Source organism: Chiloscyllium punctatum, chromosome 2 (assembly GCF_047496795.1).
Source record: "Chiloscyllium punctatum isolate Juve2018m chromosome 2, sChiPun1.3, whole genome shotgun sequence".
In the NCBI taxonomy this organism is placed as follows: domain Eukaryota; kingdom Metazoa; phylum Chordata; class Chondrichthyes; order Orectolobiformes; family Hemiscylliidae; genus Chiloscyllium; species Chiloscyllium punctatum.
In genome coordinates, this window is record NC_092740.1 from 63,649,772 (window position 1) to 63,668,449 (window position 18,678).

Below are 18,678 nucleotides of genomic sequence, written 5' to 3' on the forward strand. Positions count from 1 at the left end.
TTACAGATGCTGCCAGATTTGCTGAGTTTTTCCAGCAATTTAAATTTTTGCTTGTGCATGTAACTTTGTCAATTCAGTTCAACAGAATTTGCTTTTAACAAATCTGAGCTGGCTTTTCCTCAGCATCCACACTTGTTCAAGTCACGATCAGTTTTGCCCCAGGTTATCATCAAGGTTAAACTGATTGGTTTCTGGTATTCTAATTTTATTCCTACATCCTCTTTTGGACAAGGGTGTAAACTTTAGCATTATTTAGTACTCTGGCACTGCCCTTATACTTAAGGAGATCAGAAGATTATGCCAGTGCCCATATAATGCTGTCCTCTATCTTCCTCAGAATCCTTCAATGAATTTCCTCCAATAATTCAATTTTCTTTTATCAAAATACAATGTAAATGAAATAATCAATTTAGGAGCAAATAACTGCAGATATTGGAATCTGTACTGAAAACAAAAATTGCTGGAGACCACAGCGAGTCAGTCAACATCCATAGAGAATGAGCAAACTAATATTTCAATTCTAGATGACTCTTCATCAGAGCTGACTTGAGGTATGGAGGGGACAATATCTATGCAATTATGGGGAGTGGACAGGGGAGTGGATTGCTGTGGGAGAAAGGGTGGTGATAGTGCATTGTCAGTTTTATTTGTTTGCTGGCACTGGCCAAGTATCAATAATTAACCAGGAAAGGAGATAAATGTTCTGCTTTATACCAAATCTATCAAAGATCAATTTTAGTCTTCACTTGAATTAGTGAATAAGGAAATAAGGGCTTCAATATTATGCATTTTTCAAAAGGTGAGAAACATTTCAGAAGCACAACTTTATTGATAAGGAAAACATGCTAAGTTATTGCAGAATTAACCGTTTTGCTCCACTGACAGAATTAAACTGTCGAAAAGTACAAGTGTTCAACTTTACAACTTAAATTTCAATGACATTTTCAACAAAAATGAATTATTGCTTTGTATATACCAAAATTAACAATTTACATTTTTCCAGATAAAACATCTTAAATGCTTTTGCCTGCCAGCACACAATGTATTTTTATAAATGGGAAAAGAGAGCGTAGCAATTGTGCTCAACTACCTAAGACTAAACTCATAACCCCACACAAACTTCTGATGAAGAATAATGAGCATATCTCTGTTAAAAGGACTTTAACATAGTTGTCACAGTCTTACTGGAGCAAAGGGCTGCTCCTTCGTTAGAGAAGGCTAGTGGCGGTTTAACCTGAGGGTCATCGCATCTCAGGCAAAGGGAGAGGTTAAGAAGGAGAATCCTTCACTGTAACCTCAGCTGGTGCAGGAATTGAACCCACGCTGGAGTCAATTGGTATCATAAACCAATCATCCAGCTGACTTGAGATAACTGGCCCGTTTTACTCTACTGCACTGCATTGTGTAAAATGAGTTAGCTATAGAAGTGTCATTCGGAAGTGACCCAATAGGGTAATATTCACTTGTGCATACTGTAGCGGTCAAATAGAAGTCCAGGATTTGCTCCTCACCTCAAATTCTATAGCTATTTTGCAATATCAAACTAGTATATCTCACCTTCCAAAGGAACAAACAAAAATAAAAGTTGTCATATCTGTGCTAAAACAGACATATTCATTTATATGTCTCCACTGCACATTTTAGATTGCAAGATTGTACAGCATGGACTCAAAGGACCAAACAGACTCTTTTCGTGCTTGACAATTCTACTTCAACTGTAGCAAGTGGCTTGAACAGAGACAAGAATGAAAAAACCTCAAACTAGTGCAGTTTTCATATCTAACAGAGAAAAATTGCTTGAAATTCTTGCATTGTCAGTTCGTTAGCCATTATAGTCAATATACAATTTTACCTTTATATGCATTTTATCTATCCTTATTATTCATAAGCTATTAGAAGGCATGCACCTGGTCATTTTATAGATACGAACTGACAAGTGGCTTTAGCAGAGATTCTAATCCATACTTAAAAGCAAATATTAAACTCTGCTCTAAGCCTGTTAAGAATTGGTCAATCCTATTCTTTAGCTTTGTTTATTGACAGGTCAAACCTTGCACCACCACACACCACAAACACCCTGCAGACATCTATTTCAACCATATATTTCTAAAGACACTCTTTTTAACGACTGATATATGAGCAGAGGTTAAACTGGTGATAACTTTATATACTGGAAATCAGATTAATGAGGAGTGAATCTCAAAGAAACCTATAAAATTCTAAGAGGACTGGACGGGGTAGAGGCAGGAAGTGTCTCCCCAGTGGCAGAGAAATGCAGCACCTGGAGACTCAATCTCAGGATATATGGGGTAAACCATTGAGGACTAACATGGGAGACATTTCTTCTCCCAGAGAATGGTGAGCCTGTGGTATTTGCTACCACAGAAAGTGGTCATGGCCAAAACATTGTATGATTTCACAAAGGAGTTAAATACAGCACTGTGGACTAACGGGAACAAAGGATGGGGGAGTAGTGGGGAAGCAAGGAAGGCTATTGAGCTGCACAATCAGATATTATCATAATGACTGGTGGAGCTGGCTCAAAAGGCCAGGTGGCCTCCTCCTGCTCCTATTTTCTGTTTCTAACACCTACCTTGAAGTTAGCAAGATTTAGAACTGAACTTTAGAACTGTCCTTTAAAATAAAGAGAAATAAAGTTCAAATTAAAGGTTCCAATTCTTTCCCTGCAGTTTTGAGAACACGCGTTAGCACGAGTAAATTGCTCAAAATGTTAAACCACATATTCTAAAATGTGGCTTAACTTAAAGTTAGAATAACTAGTTATGATGCATGCTTAAAAGTCACTGCAGATATAAACAAAATATCAGACTGATCTGGCAAACAACAGCTTCACTCTCACCTGTATATTGTAAGACTGTCAGATTTATAAATCGCTAAATAATGAGACCTGTGACAACCAAGAAAAGTGGGTAAAGGTGCAAAAAGATTTAGATCATTTATAGGAACACGGAGCAGCAGTAGTGGGCAATTCAGCACCTATAGCCTGTTCCTCAATTATAGATCATAAATGATCATCTACCTCAATGCCACATTCCCACTCACTTCCCATATCCCCTGATGTCATAAGTAAATAAAAATCTAGCCATATCTGTCTTCAATGGCCTTAATGACTGAGCTTCTATAGTGCTCACAGATGAAAAATTCCAAAGAATCATCACATGCCAACTGAAGTTCCTTTTCATCTCTATTGTAAATTGCCTGCCTTACCAGTTCCACCATAGGACACACGAGATGGCCTCCTTCTTTAGAGACCGCAATTTCCCTTCCCATGTGGTTAAAGATGCCCTCCAACGCATCTCGTCCACATCCCGCACCTCCGCCCTCAGACCACTCCTCCAACTGTAACAAGGACAGAACGCCCCTGGTGCTCACCTTCCACCCTACAAACCTTCGCATCAACCAAATAATCCACCGACATTTCCGCCACCTCCAAAAAGACCCCACCACCAGGGATATATTTCCCTCCCCACCCCTTTCCGCCTTCCGCAAAGATCGTTCCCTCCGTGACTACCTGGTCAGGTCCACACCCCCCTACGACCCACCCTCCCATTCTGGCACTTTCCCCTACCACCGCAGGAACTGTAAAACCTGTGCCCACACCTCCTCCCTCACCTCTATCCAAGGCCCTGAAGGAGCCTTCCACATCCAAAGTTTCACCTGCACATCCACCAATATCATTTATTGTATCTGTTGCTCCCGATGTGGTCTCCTCTACATTGGGGAGACTGGGCGCCTCCTAGCAGAGCGCTTTAGGGAACATCTCAGAGATACCCGCACCAATCAACCAAACCGCCCCGTGGCCCAACATTTCAACTCCCCCTCCCACTCTGCCGAGGACATGGAGGTCCTGGGCCTCCTTCACCGCCACTCCCTCACCACCAGACGCCTGGAGGAAGAATGCCTCATCTTCCGCCTCGGAACACTTCAACCCCAGGGCATCAATGTGGACTTCAACAGCTTCCTCATTTCCCCTTCCCCCACCTCATCCTAGTTTCAAACTTCCAGCTCAGTTACAGTCTCCTTGACTTGTCCGACCTGCCTATCTTCTTTTCCACCTTTCCACTCCACCCTCTCCTCCTTGACCTATCACCTTCATCTCCTCCCCCACTCACCCATTGTACTCTGTGCTACTCTCTCCCCACCCCCACCCTCCTCTAGCTTATCTCTCCATGCTTCAGGCTCACTGCCTTTATTCCTGATGAAGGGCTTTTGCCCGAAACGTCGATTTCGCTGCTCGTTGGATGCTGCCTGAACTGCTGTGCTCTTCCAGCACCACTAATCCAGTATTTTATTCTGAGCCCTGTCCCACAGCTAGAAATAATACCCTTTTTTGCATCTACTCTGTCTGTCTGTTTTTAAGAAATGCACGTACTTTTCTACAACTGCTTTATTTTTCTCAGCTCCAGAGAGTGCAAGGCCAATCTCCTCAATCTCTCCTCATGGGACCGTGCCAACATCTCAGGAATCAGCCTGATAAACCTCTATTTCATTCCTTCAACAGCAACAATATTGTTCATTAGGAAAAGGGACCAGAAATGTGCAAAATATTTTCAGTGCAGTCTCACTTGTGGTCTAAACAATTGAAGAAAGACGACTTCTCTCCTGTACACGCATCATCTCATGACAAAGATTAACATACCACTTGCCTTCTGAATTGCTCGCTGCACCTGCATGCTAGTTTTCAGTGATTAATGAACATGGATACACAACTCCCTTGGAAAATCAACACTTCCCAAACTCTCATTATTTAAGAAGCAAGCTGCATTTTTGTTTCTCCTACCAAAGTGATTAACTACATACATAGCCACATTATATTCCACCTGCTATCCTCTTGCAGACTCATTGAACCTGTCTAAATGCACTTGAAGCCTCTTTATATCCTTCACACAAGTCACATCCCCACCAAGCTTTATTTTCATCTGCAAGCTTGGAAGAATACAACTGGTCTGCCCATTCACATTTTTGTTATAGATTTCAAACAACTGGGGCTCAAGCACTGATTTTTGTCATATCCCAGTTGTCAGAGCCTGTCCCCCTGAAAATGACATTTATTCTCACTATTTGCTTTCTGCTAGTTACTGAATCTTCAATCCATGCAAAAATAGTATTCCAGTCCACGAGCTGCAGTTTTGTTTATTAACCTCCTGTAAGGAACTTTATCAAGATTCTCCCAAAAAATCAAATACACCACATCCACTGGTTCCTACTTATTGAATCTGCTGGTAACATCCTCAAAAATATCTATCATGTTTGTTAAATAAGATTTCTCTTTCATTAATTCATGCTGACTTTGTCAAATCAGACAATTATTTCCTAAATATCCAGTACTCGCATCCTTTATAACAGATTCTAGTATTTCCCCTTATTCTGACATCAAGCCAGCAGTGCGCAGTTCCTTTTGTTTTCTCCTTTCCTTCTTAAACCAGTGTTACATTTGCAACTGTTGCAGAATGAATACAATCTTCAAGGTCATCAAGGCATCTTCTATCTCTGTCTCTTTCAACACTTCAGTGAAGATTATCGGGTCCCAGGGATTTGTCAATTTTCAGTCCCATTAATTTTCTCAATACTGCTTTCTTTTATTAATATTCATTTATTCTGTTCCGTACTCTCACTAGACCCATGAATCATCATAACTTCAGGGAAATCTTTAGAGGAACTGGACAGATTGCAGATGAAATTTGACAGCATTACACAATAGACGAAATGGAATAAGATATAAACATCAAATGATTAAAATTCTAAGTTAGAAAATGGCCTGAGAATAATAAAGAACTAGTCAAAAATCCATTCTAACATGTTTTGTATTTAGCTACTTCTCCTATTTAACCTTTGCAGGCAAACATTGTGCACATTTCCTCTTTCATAATTTGATCCAGACCCAAACACTAAAATGCCACTTTCAATTTCCATAGAGAAAATATAATATAACGAGATACCACTTAAAAAGTTTACAAAACCAGTCATATATTTTAAAGTATTAATAACAGAATTTACTGAAGAGAAATAAGTCATTGGCACAACTAACCTTCCGCTCATCCAACTTTAATCAGTAAAACTTGCTGTTCCTTTTTTCCCATCATGTAGTGACCTAACTTTCACAAACCTCAGTTATTTGCTGCAATACAACTTCTGAACACAGTAAATAAAGAAAATCAAGTAGTGCTGCTTGCTGCTCTGAATTTTGAATACATTCCAGATCTGCCCATCTCCTTTCCTTGGGTTCTGGCAGTATCATTAGCTGATCCTGGAACATGCTGATAATATTTAAGTAATTTTCTTCAAAAATGAAGGAGAGAAACCTGTTATCTTAGCTAGTATGGTCAACCTGCAACTCCTGCCCAACACGAATGCAATACACTCTTTAACTGCTCTGAGATGGCCAATCCAGCCATTAAGCCACAGTAAGCTAGTACAAACAAGAATAAAACAGTAGAGACAGCAAGGAGAGGACACAAGAAAGGCACTTCAAACCCAGTCGATCCTGCAAAGTATTCCTCAGTAACATCTGGGTAAAGCTTTCAAATTTTGGCCCACTGTTCAACAGAGTTTTACAAAGTGGAAACTGGCCCTCCAGCCCCATCATGTCCGCACCAGTCACTTATCTGTTCGCGTCCCATTTTCCAACACTTGCCATTTCATAGAATTATTTCTTAAATACTGAGATAGTTCCCTCCTCTCCCACCCTTTCAGACATTGAATTCCGGATAACCCCACAAGCTTTTAGATGCAAAAAAAATTAATCTTTAAATCTCCAGCACTTTACTGTAAATCTATGGCTCCTATTTATTGGGCTCTTTACGAAGGGGAAAGTTTCTTCCTATTTATTATGCTCATTATTTTATATAAATCAACCAGGATCCCTCAGCCTTCTCTGCCTTGTGGAAAACAATTTCATCATAACAGAAAGGCTCCATCCCAGGCAACATCGCGGTGAGTTCTCTCTGTAGTTTCAAAAGAACAATCCATTGCCTTTTATATTTACATTCACATAACAGGATCAAAAATATCAGCCTGTATTGAAAAGCATGCCAGTAGAAGAACCAACTGAACTAAAAATGAATTGCCAACTTGATGAAACCAAAACACAGGATCACAGAGGTGGTCAACAAAAAAAAAGTTTAGACAGAACAAACACAGCAATGTTAAGTGACCAACAGACCAGGTCAAGGTCCTCCAACCCAGCCAGCGCCATCATGAATGGAGGAAGATAATTCAGAGCAAATGGGGTGATGAAGCCCATAATCATCCTCTTTTTTATAAAAACAGATATGAGTCCAACACATGTAAAATACAAGGCTCAATGGTTACAGCCACCTTCAACAAAGTGTGTCAAAACAGATCAACCTTCTTAGTCTCCTCCTGTGTGCACCACAACCATATACAGATTGGAAAGACCAAACTAGCAATGGTACTGTGAAGGAGGATTTAATGGACCACACATTAAGGAACAAACTAGAGAACTAGCTATGGTAGACTCCACAATGAGAAGGGCTGAAGGTTGGCTAACGTGGTGCCACTGTTTAAGAAGGGTGGCAAGGACAAGCCAGAGAAATATAGACCAGTGAGCCTAACCTCAGTGGTGGGCAGGTTGTTGGAGGGAATCCTGAGGGACAGGATGTACACGTGTTTGGAAAGGCAAGGATTGATTAGGGATAGTCAACATGGCTTTGTGCGTGGGAAATGGTGTCTCACAAACTTGATTTGAGTTTTTTGAAGAAGTACAAAGGTGATTGATGAGGGCAGAGCAGAAGATGTGATCTACATGGACTTCAGTAAGGTGTTCGACAAGGTTCCCCATTGGAGACTGATTAGCGAGGTTAGATCTCACGGAGTACAGGGAGAACCAGCCATTTGGATACAGAACTCGCTCAAACAGAGAAGACAGAGGGTGGTGGTGGTGGAGGTTGTTTTTCAGACTAGAGGCCTGTGACCAGTGGAGTGCCACAAGGATCAGTGCTGGGTCCACTACTTTTTTTCATTTACATAAATGATTTGGATGTGAGCATAAGAGGTACAGTTAGTGAGTTTGCAGATGACACCAAAATTGGAGTTGTAGTGGACAGCGAAGGAGGTTACCTCAGATTGCAACAGGATCTGGACCAGATGGGCCAAATGGGCTGAGAAGTGGCAGATGGAATTTAATTCAGATAAATGCGAGGTGCTGCATTTTGGGAAAGCAGATCTTAGCAGGACTTATACACTTAATGGTAAGGTCCTAGGGAGTGTTGCTGAACAAAGAGACCTTGGAGTGCAGGTTCATAGCTCCCTGAACATGGAGTTGCAGGTAGATACGACAGTGAAGGTGGTGTTTGGTATGCTTTCTTTTATTGGTCAGAGTATTGAGTACAGGAGCTGGAAGGTCATGTTGCGGCTGTACAGGACATTGGTTAGGCCACTGTTGGAATATTGCGCGGAATTCTGGTCTCCCTCCTATCAGAAAGATGTTGTAAAACTTGAAAGGGTTCAGATGTTGGAGGATTTGAGCTATAGGGAGAGGTTGAACAGGTTGGGGCTGTTTTCCCTAGAGCGTTGGAGGTTGAGAGGTGACCTTATAGAGGCTTACAAAATCATGAGGGGCATGGATAGGATAAATAGTAAAAGTCTTTTCCCTGGGGTCAGGGAGTCCAGAACTAGACGGCATAGGTTTAGGGTGAGAGGGGAAAGATATAAAAGAGACCTCAGGGGCGACATTTTCACACAGAGAGTGGTACGTCTATGGAATGAGCTGCCAGAGGAAGTGGTGGAGGCTGGTATAATTGCACCATTTAAAAGGCATCTGGATGGGTATATGTATAGGAAGGGTTTGGAGAGATATGGGCCGGGTGCTAGTGGATGGGACTAGATTGGGTTGGGATAGCTGGTCGGCATGGACAGGTTGGACCGAAGGGTCTGTTTCCATGCTGTACATCTCTATGACTCTTATGACTCTATGACTAACTGGCAATCTTGTTGTACAGGGCTCCTTAGAGAAGGCAACCATAACATGATAGAATTCTTTTGAATCAGACTTGAGAGTTCTAAACTAAATACGGGGTGCCCCAGATTTACCAATGCCCGACCTACAAATCCTCATACTTACAAACTCAACCCTATACAAGGGTACGATTTTAAAGATTCCACAGGAACACTTCACGGACTTACGAACAGCTACTTTATAGTGAGCTGCATTGTGACTCATTCTCAACCCAGGTACTGCATGTAAAGACAACTACAAGGGTATGAGGTGCAAACTGGCAAGAATGAATTGGGGAATCTAAAGGGGTTAATGGTAGATAGGTATATGATTCATAGTTAAAGAATGTGTGCATGAATTACAATAATTATTCATCATGTATACCTCAAAAATTAAAAGAGAAAAGGTGGCTTAATCATGACTTACAAAAGAAATTAGGGATTGCATTAGAGACATACAAAATTGCCAGAAAAAGCAGCAAGCCTGGAGATTAGAATTATTTTAGAATTCTGCAAAAGAGAACAAAATCTTCGATCAAGAGGGCAAAACAGAGTGAGAGTAAGAATTGCAGGGAACGTAGAAACAGACCAATTAAAGCTTCTTAAATATGTGAAGAAAAATAATGAGTCAAAAAATTGCAGGCCCTTACAATCTGAAGTTGGGGAAACTGTAAAGAGAACATAGTAGTAGCAGAAGAACACATACATTGGTTTTATCTTCACAAATGAGAATAAAACAACCTTCCAAAAATGTTAAGGAATTAAGAGTGTAGTGACAGTACAAGTGAAGGAAATCTGTACTGGTAAAATCATTTTGCTGGGGAGATTACTGGGGTTACAGGCTGATAAATCAACACAGCCTATTATCCATATCCCAGAGTCAGAAAAGGAAGTGGCCTTGAAATACTGGATACATTGGGGGTCATCTTCCACAATTCTATACAGCCTGAGGCAGTTCCTACAGATTGGAGAATGGAAAATGTAACCCTACTATGTAGAAGGCAGGAAGAGAAAAAAAAATACAGAAGCCTAACATCAGTAATGGAGGAAATATATGAGCCTTGTACAAAAGATGCGATAACAGACATTTGGAAAGCATTATCAGGATTGGACAAGGTGAGTATGGGTTTATGAAAGGTGAATTGTGCTCAACAAATCTACTGGCCTTTTTGTGGATGTAACTAGAAGAATATATAATGGTAACCACTGGTCATGGTGTATTTGGATTTTCAGAAGGCTTTTGACAACAGTTCCTCAGAAGCAGTAGGCAAAGTTAAAGCACACAGGATAGGAGATAAATATATTGGCATGGATTGAGAATTGGTTGACAGACAGGAAATAGAGTGGGAATAAATGGATCTTTTTCCAAATAGCAGGCAGTGACTAGTAGGGTTCCACAAGGATCAGTGCTTGGGTTCCAACCATTTATGATATACACGAATTACTTGGATGAGGGAACCAAATACAACATTTCCAAGTTTGCTGAGACAGGATTATGAGTTTGAGGCAGATTCAAGGAGATTTACACAAGTTCAGCAAGTGAGCCAGCACATGGCAAATGCAATACATCTCAAAGTTATGTTTTTTCTGTTCTTTAGACCCAAGAATGAGTATTACTTAAACAGTGATGTACTATACAAAGGGACCGAAGTGTCCAGCCAGTACAGCAAGGAATTCAGAAGGCAAATGGTATAGTGGCCTTCACTGCAAGAGGATTGGTGTTCAGAAGTAGGGATGTCTTAATGCAGTTATATTGGGCCTTAGTGACATCGTGCCTGGAATAGTGGGTTTGGTTTTGGTTCTGCTACCTCGAAAAGATTATTTTTGTCACAGATGGAGCAGAGATTCACTTGGGTGATACCAAAGATGGCATAACTATGAGGAGAGATTGGCTTTACTGGGCCTGTATTCATTCGAATTTAGAAAGATGAGAGGGGCTCTGATTGAAATTTATAAATTTAGAACAGGGTTGGACAGACAACATTCAGGGAGGATGTTTGCCCTGGTTGGAGACTCTAGAACCAGGGGACACAGTCTCAGGATATGGGGTAGACATTTAGTCTGAGATGAGGAAAGATTTTATCACTCAAAGGGTAGTGAACCTGTGGAAATCTCTTCCACACAATGCTGTACAAGCCAAGTCACTGAATATATTCAAGAAAGAAACTGATAAGTTTTTAGCTATTAAAGATACCAAGGGGTAAGAGGAGAAAGCAAAAAAAAAAATGACATTGAAATAGATCAGCTACAATCATAACGAATAGCAGAGTAGGCTCAAAAAGGGCCAAAAGGCCTACTCCTGCTCCTAGTTGCTAACTTTCTATCACAAAGATCAGCCTTTAACTAACTTGATTCACTCAATGTGGTAACAGGAGAAGGTCTACTGCACTTGAATATGAAGGCTATAGGTCCTGTCAACATTCCAGCTATAGCTTTGAAGACATATACTCCAGAACAACTTGTATGCTCCAATTCCAGACAGCAATAAGACTTATCCAACAGTACAGAACAGCTTGAGATTTTGGAGAAGATTTGTTTTGCAAAAGGTTGTTTACAACCTCATTATGGAATAGTGTTTAGTTATATACTGTCCATGTTCACATGCACCAACACAATATCCAGAGCTGGACTGCAGGTGCCAATTAATATTCATGTCACACAAGTACCTGTCAATTATATATCCAATAAAAGAGAATTTACTACTTGTCAAGGCAAGTTCAGAGTATCCCACAGCAATCACTTGTAAATTGCAGTGAAACTTTAGAAACTGAGGTGGTAAGACGCCTACTGAAAAAAAGTGTTGTAAATCAATGGAAAAAAGTGCACTGATAATTGCCCCACTGTTCCACAAGCTATCATAACGTGTAAATATCCAACTATAGAACAAAGCTGACTAATTTGCCAGACTGACTGCTATTCAGGACAAAAGTAATTCACATCAGGTTTTGCAATTAACAGGAAAGTAACTATTTATTGTGAATAAAATTATTTAACAAACGGGAGAGGGGAAACATCAAAGTTATGTGACTTAAACTATACCTCTTTAAAATCCCACAGAATAATACATGCAAAAGACAGTTTGACACAAATATTTCAGATGGAAGAATGTAGACAGGGAAAACTAATTCTGTGGTGCAAAGGCCCAGATCCAGGAGATGGATAATTATTTCGTAGGTTTTTTGATTTTAGCAATTATAACACAATATTATGCATAAAGTGACAGCTGTTCTTTAATTTGCTAGCTGATGGGTGAACCTTGTTCTTTTCTTGAATTCAAACTTTTTCTTTTGAGTTTCTAGTTATTTTTTAAACTTTTTACTCAGAGACAAGGGGGAGCGAGAGAGAGATATGCTCTCAGTTTGTCAGATCTGTATGTTTCAGACTGCACTGCCCTCACAGATATGTAATAAACTGCAACTGGACCAATTTGAGGGCTGTCACCAAGCTGTTCTTCCTAAAAATCAATGACTCCTGGCACGCCATGTCTCAATAATGTAATACCATCACTGCTTCAAAGCAGCAGTCTAGTCCAGCTGAAAATGGACATCACAATCGCATTTGATGTTTCAAGTTGCAAAACGTTCCTAGAATTCTCACTACAGAGCTGTGCCTGACCCTAAGTCAGTTTACACATTAAAAAGGAAAATGTGAGAGACCCTGATAATGTCCAACTCTTGAACTATCCTTGCAGCCATGGTGACTTATGACAGCTGACATTGGGTTTCTGAACGATCGTGATCCTTCAGTGTTAATAGTAGCAGATTTACTGATGTGAACATCACTGAATACAACAATACTGCAGAAACTCAACGCCATCCAGGACAAAGCTGTTGGTCAATTGACACAAAGTCATAGAGATGAACAACGTGAAAAGAGACCCTTCGGGCCAACTCATCCATGCCCCCCAGATATCCAAAATGAATCTAGTCCCATTTGTTAGCATTTGGCCCATATTCCTCTAATCCTTGACTTGAGTTGCTTGACCTGTTCAAAATCTATTCCATTCAGCTTTTGTCCCACAACACAATGGAGGGTCTCCATAACACAGGACTGTGAATCCAGAAGAACTGAGTGTTAACTACCCCTACAGATACTGTCATGAATAGATGCATCTGTTGCAGTTAGACTGCTGAAGATGAGATCTAGTGAGGTTTTCCCCTCTCAGTGGTTCCCTCACTATATGCCACAGGCCCAGTCTAACAGTGTTGTCCTTTAGGATTCAGCCAGCTTGGTCAGAAAGACCATAAGAACAATAAAGCATAGGAGCAGATGTAGGCCATTTGGCCCATTAAGTCTGCTCTGCAATTCAATGAGATCATCGTTGATCTGATAATCCTCAACTCTTTTAAGCTTTTCCCCAATTAAAAATCTGTATAGATCAACCTTGAATATTATTCATAATACAACCTCTGCAGTTCTCTGCAGTGAAGAATTCCACAGATTCAGTACCCTCCAAAAGCAATTCTTCCTCCATACTGTCTTAAATGACCAACACTTCACTCCAAAATTATACTCTCTAGTCCTAGACTCTCTCAGAAACAATCTCTTCACATTTACTCTGCAAAGCCCTCTTAGATGTTTTCATGCATCAATTAGGTCATCTTTTATTCTTAACTCTATTCTGTACAGGCCCAACATATTCAACCTCTCCTCACATGAAAATGCCTCGATAGTCAAGATAAATTTAATGGATCTTCTCTGGATTGCCTCCAGTCTTTTTACATCATTCCTTCCCTAAGGGGACCAAAACTGTTCACAATATTCTTGGGGTGATCGAGTGTCTTGTATCATTTTAGCAAGCTTTCCCAATTTTATTCTCCATTCCCTTTGGCATGAAGGCCATGAGATGGGGGCACTGCTGGCCAGCGTTAATTGCTTAACCCTTAAGGGTTTGAGCTCCCTTCATGAGCTGCAGATGTCCATGTACTGTAGGTAGACCCACAATGCCAAAAGGGAGTGGGTTCCAGGATTTTAACTCAATGACAGTGAAGGAATAGTGATATTTTTCCAAGTTAGGCTGTTTGGTGTCTTGATGGGGAACTTACAAATGGTGGTGTTCTAATGTATCTGTTGCCCATGTCCTTCAAGATAGAAGCGGTCCTGGATTTGGAAGATATGTTTCTGAAGAGACCAGGAAGGACAGTATTTAGAGTCATAGAGATGGATATCAATGAAACAGACCCTTTGGTCCAACTCATCTAGATATGCAAAATAATCTAGACCCATTTGCCTGCATTTGACTCATATTCCTCCAGACCCTTCCTATTCGTGTACCCATCCAGATGCCTTTTAAATATTGTAATTGTACCAGCCTCCACCCTTTCTCCAGTAGCTCATTCCATACATGCACCATCCTCTGTGTGAAAAGGTTGTGCTCCTTTTATATCTGTCTCCTCCCACCTTAAACTTACGCCCTCCAGTGTTGGACTCCCCTACACTGGGGAAAAGACTTTGACTATTCACCCTATCTATGCCCCTCATGATTTTATAAACCTCTATAAGGTCACCCCTCAGACTCTGACACTCCAAGGAAAATAGTCCCAACTTATTCAGCCTCTCCCAAAAGCTCAAACCCTTGGCAATATCCTTGCCAATCTATTTTGCATCCTTTCAAGTTTAACAACATCCTTCCTATAGCAAGGAGACCAGAATTAAAAGCAGTATTCCAAAAGTGGCTGAACCAATGTCTTGTTCAGCTGCAACATAACATCCTAACTCCTGTATTCAATGTACTGACCAATAAAGGCAAGAACACCAAACACCTTCTTCATTATCTTATCTACCTGCAACTCCAATTTCAAGGAACTATGAACCGTTCCAAGCTCTTTTGTTCAGCAACATTCCCGCGTGTATAATCCCTGCCCTGATTTGCATTTCCAAAATGCAGCAACTCACATTTATCTAAATTAAACTCCATCTGCCAGTCCTCAGCCCATCGGCCCATCTGATCAAGGTCTCGTTGTACTTGAGGTCCTTTATCATTGACCATCTAAGGAATGTAAGGGGTAATTCACCAAGTTTACACCGCCATGACCCCGCATTCCCTCTAACTTGTGTAGCTGTGACTGCACACAGTAGCTCCAAGTTCTGCCCATGGTGAGCCTGATTGCCACAATGACTTCTGGTCAGGAAGCCACTGCCACATGGTCCTCAGAGGGCCTAGAGGTTGGTGAGAAAATTAGAGGGAACACTACTTGCAACAACAGAATCTCTTTCCACTGTGAAGATAGACAGTAGCTATGTAATGGGAACAGCATTACCTTCAAGTCACACCAACACTTTATGGGGGATATATCAGTTAAAAACAAGGACTGCAGATGCTGGAAACCAGATTCTAGATTAGAGTGGTGCTGGAAAAGCACAGCAGTTCAGGCAGCATCCGAGGAGCAGGAAAATCAATGTTTCGGTCCAAAGTCCTTCATCAGGAATAGAGGCAAAGTGCCTGCAGGGTGGAGAGATAAATGAGAGGGGGGTGGGGGTGGGGGTGAGGAGAAGGTAGCATAGAGTACAATAGGTGAATGGGGGGTGGGGAGGGAGCTAATAGGTCAGGGAGGAGGGTGAAGTGGTTGGGCGGAAAGGAAGATAGGCAGGTACGACAGGTCATGGGGACAGCGCTGAGCTGGAAGTTTGGAGCTGGGGTGAGGTGGGGGAAGATGCAATGAGGAAACTGGTGAAGTCCACATTGATGCCCTGGGGTTGAAGTGTTCCGAGGCGGAATTTGAGGTGTTCTTCCTCCAGGTGTCAGGTGGTGAGGGAGTGGCGGTGAAGGAGGCCCAGGACCTCCATGTCCTCGGCTGAGTGGGAGGGGGAGTTGAAATGTTGCGCCACGGCGGTGTGGTTGACTGGTGCAGGTGTCCCAGAGATGTTCCCTAAAGCACTCTGTTAGGAGGTGCCCAGTCTCCCCAATGTAGAGGAGACCACATCGGGAGCAAATGATACAATAAGCGATATTGGTGGATGTGCAGGTAAAACTTTGATGGATGTGGAAGGCTCCCTTGGGGCCTTGGACGGAGGTGAGGAAGTGTGGGCGCAGGTTTTACAATTCCTGCGGTGGCAGGGGAAGGTGCCAGAATGGGAGGGTGGTTTGTTGGGGGGCGTGGACCTGACCAGGTATACCAGCACTCCTCCATCATTGCTTGACCATAATCCGAAATTCCCCAGCTATTATGCGATTACTTTTACTACGCACACTGCACCAGATAAAGTCGTCCCACTACCCTCTGTTCAACAAAAGCTAGTGATTGGCATTAGGAGCACTAATATCTAAGAATGTTGTGGTTCTGTTCGCCGAGCTGGGAAATGAGAACTATTTGCAGTTTGGTGTACTTAACTAAGAAAAGGTGTTCTGACTCTGGAGGGAGTGCAACAAAGGTTAAGCAGACTGATTTTTGGGATGAAAAATGTGATGCTGGAAAAACACAGCAGGCCAGGCAGCATCCGAGGAGCAGGAGAATTGACGTTTCGGGCATAAGCCCTTCTTCAGGAATGAGGCTGGTGTGCCAGGCGGGCTGAGATAAAAGGTAGGGTGGAGGGGATTTGTGGGAGGGGCGCTGGGAATACGATAGGTAGAAGGTGGTGAGGGTGAGGGTGATAGGCCGGAGAGGGCATGGGGCAGGAGAGGTCGGGAAGGAGATTGCAGGTCAAGAGGGCGGTGCTGAATCCGGGGGTTGGGACTGAGATAAGGTGGGGGGGGGAAATGAGGAAGCTGGAGAAATCTACATTCATCCTGTGTGGTTGGAGGGTTCCTAGGCGGAAGAGGAGGCGTTCTTCCTCCAAGCGTCGGTGGTCAGGATCTGACGATGGAGGTGGCCAAAGACCTGCATGTCCTTGGAGGGGGAGTTATAGTGTTCAGCCATGGGATGGTTGGGTTGGTTGGTGCAGGTGTCCCAGAGGTGTTCCCTGAAACGTTCCGCAAGTAAGTGGCCTGTCTCCCCAATGTAGAGGAGACCACATCGGGTGTAACGGATACAGTAAATGATGTGTGGAGATGCAGGTGAATTTGCGACGGATATGGAAGGATCCATTGAGGCCTTGGAGGGAGGTGAGGGGGGAGGTGTGGGCGCAAGTTTTGCACTTCTTGCGGTTGCAGGGGAAGGTACCAGGAGTGGAGGTTGGGTTGGTGGGGGGTGTGGACCTGATGAGGGAGTCGCGGAGGGAGTGTTCTCTCCAGAACGCTGATAGGGGTGGGGAGGGAAATATATCCCTGGTGGTGGGGTCTGTTTGGAGGTGGCGGAAATGATGGAGGATGATACGATGTATATGGAGATTGGTGGGGTGAGAGGTGAGGACCAGTGGGGTTCTGCCCTGGTGGCGATTGGAGGGGCGGGGCTCAAGGGCGGAGGTGCGGGAAGTGGAGGAGATGCGGTGGAGAGCATCGTCGACCACGTTGGAGGGGAAATTGCAGTCTTTGAAGAAGGAGGCCATTTGGGTTGTTTAGTAGTGGAATTGATCCTCCTGGGAGCAGATGCGGTAGAGGCAAAGGAATTGGGAATATGGGATGGCGTTTTTACAGGGAGCAGCGTGGGAGGAGGTGTAGTCTAGGTAGCTGTGGGAGTCGGTCGGTTTGTAGTAAATGTTTGTGTTGAGTCAGTCACCCGAGATAGAAATGGAGGTGTCTAGGAAGGGGAGGGAGGAGTCTGAGATGGTCCAGGTAAACTTGAGGTCGGGGTGGAAGGTGTTAGTAAAGTGGATGAACTGTTCAACCACCTCGTGGGAGCACGAGATAGCACCAATACAATCATCGATGTAGCGGAGGAAAAGGTGGGGAGTGGTGCCAGTGTAGCTGCGGAAGATGGACTGTTCCACATATCCGAAGAGGCAGGCATAGCTGGGGCCCATGGCTACTCCTAGCATGGTTGTCCCGTTTCTCCCCTCAGTCGAAGCAAAACGCTCAGACACAGTATAGTTTTACCTTCTTCATCCAGGGAGAGAAAACAATAATCCACGTGCACAGAGACATGAGTTCTTGGTCTTCTCTGGAATGGCAGTTTCATAATGAATTATATAGTCATTTTACAGGGAGAGGCATCCAGATAAGGCAACATACATATTGATTGGGTGACCGTTACAATCAGCGAGTATCAATAGTAAAGATTTAACAATCTGCTGTGACACAATGAATGCTCTAAACCTAAAATGGCTTCAAATAATGAATATTTTTCACCTTGTTAAACTGACCTTACATACTGAATGCTTCTAATATTGTTAAATAGCTCTACATAATGAATGCTTTTCCACCTTGTTAACCCATTTCCCTTGCCTCCAGCACCCCATTGTTAACTAAGTTCTTATCTGAGTCTAGATTAGAGTAGTGTTGGAAAAGCACAGCAGGGCAGGCAGCATCCGAGGAACAAGATGATTGACATTTCGGGCAAAAGCCCTTCATCAGGGCTTCATTCTTGATGAAGGGCTTTTGCCCAAAACATCAAGTTTCTTGCTCCTTGGATGCTGCCTAACTTGCTGTGCTTTTCTAGCACCACTCTAATCTAGACTCTGATTTCCAGCATCTGCAGTACCTACTGCTGCCTAAGTTCTTATCTGATCTGAGTCATGCTCAGCCAAACTTCCTGTTTCACAAAACTCAAAACTTAACTCCTTCCCTTCCTGCTTATACCCTGTACATATTCTCAGCAGGACTGACATCTGAAAAAAGATACAATCAGTTAGGGATGCATTCAGTGAAGTTTAGAAAAATGAGGGGGA

General features: G+C 42.5%; 1 protein-coding gene across 2 annotated transcripts in view; it reads right to left on the minus strand.

Annotated features, from left to right (window-relative positions):
* Positions 1 to 18,678, minus strand: part of chd1 (chromodomain helicase DNA binding protein 1) — a 187,965-nt gene that overhangs the window by 122,856 nt on the left and 46,431 nt on the right. The gene's annotated exons all lie outside the window — the stretch shown is intronic.